Below are 1218 nucleotides of genomic sequence, written 5' to 3' on the forward strand. Positions count from 1 at the left end.
GCGCTCCGCCTGCGCTGGTGGGGCGACGCCTCGGCCGGGACTGTCTTCCGCGCCGGGCCCGCCCGCAGCCAGGCCTGCTTCCCCGTGCGCTGCGGGCCCGCGCAGCTCGCCGCCTACCTCACAGGTGCGGGTGCGGGCACGGGCACACGCACACATGCACTGTGTGTGTGTCTACACGTGTGTTCATGCATGTGAATACGCATACGTGTGTGTGCTAACGCGTGTATCGGCGTGGGGGGTGGCTCGCTTCATTAGTTGTTAAAGGCGCGCGTATAGATGATGTGTATGCACGTGTGTCTGAGTGTACATATGAGGGTGTAGGTGTGGAAGCAGGGGGTCCTCGACTTCATGGCTCATTGTCGCTTCCCCAGTTCCTGCTGCTCTCTCTACTGCACCGGTGTTAACGACCATCTGCTTTTTAATGGTCTTGAGATTTCTTCCTTTTGCAACCATTCTGCCCATTCACCATCCCTGGTCACATTTCTCTTCCGTTTCACAGCCCTGCTGACTGTTTTTAGCTGTAGCTAGAAACCTTCAGTCAGGCGTGGTCTGGCTAATGAGGGTGTAGGAATGATTGACAGTGTCTTGTAGGCACTGTCAAGGTGCTCGAGGGGGCTCAATTTGGTTTTGCAACCCAGAATAGGAGATGAGCAGACAAGGTTCTTTGGGTGAATCTGATGTCTTTTATTACACCAACTTAAATAGTTGGAGAACAATTTTTAAGCAAACTTTCGGCTCTAATAAAAGATATCAGATTCACCCAAAGAATTTTATCTGCCTGTGTCCTTAGACCAACACAATCTATGCCTGTGTGGAAAGGAGACATACATTTAATTACAGTGACTGCAGGACTAACCATACACTATCCTTTGACCAGTGTTTGCCTAGTTTGTTGCATTTTTTTTTTTAAACTTCATGTGTACTCGAGCAAGTAGTGCACGTTCCAGTACTTATGGTTGTTTTCTGCTTTGATCTTTAAATGAATAAATATAGTGCGAGCCCCCTGCCATATTAGCACAGTTTCTAGTTTCTTTTTAAGAAAAACATATTGTTATATGGGATGAAGTGCCACACCCTGTGCACCCCCCTTGTGAGACCCCTAGATCCACACATGTGCATGCATGCAGACACATGCTGTGCAAGAGGGTTCATGAAACCTTGCGCTACACACACACACACACACACACACACACACACACACACACACACACACACACA

General features: G+C 49.1%; 2 protein-coding genes across 5 annotated transcripts in view; one reads left to right on the plus strand and one right to left on the minus strand.

Annotated features, from left to right (window-relative positions):
* The window catches only part of PPME1 (protein phosphatase methylesterase 1), a 62603-nt gene that overhangs the window by 60173 nt on the left and 1212 nt on the right, over positions 1-1218 (minus strand). The window lies entirely within an intron of this gene.
* Positions 7-1218, plus strand: part of C2CD3 (C2 calcium dependent domain containing 3) — an 80817-nt gene continuing 79605 nt past the window's right edge. For 3 of the 4 annotated variants that reach the window (XM_019518769.1, XM_019519576.1, XM_019520224.1), the window contains exon 1: positions 54-124. The gene's annotated coding sequence lies outside the window, so the exon portion shown is untranslated. Of the gene's footprint in view, positions 125-1218 lie in introns of all 4 variants that reach the window. The other variant, XM_019520928.1, reaches the window with a different exon arrangement.

The sequence above is a fragment of the Gavialis gangeticus genome, unplaced genomic scaffold, assembly GCF_001723915.1.
Source record: "Gavialis gangeticus isolate Ggan-Ray unplaced genomic scaffold, GavGan_comp1, whole genome shotgun sequence".
Lineage (NCBI taxonomy): Eukaryota > Metazoa > Chordata > Crocodylia > Gavialidae > Gavialis > Gavialis gangeticus.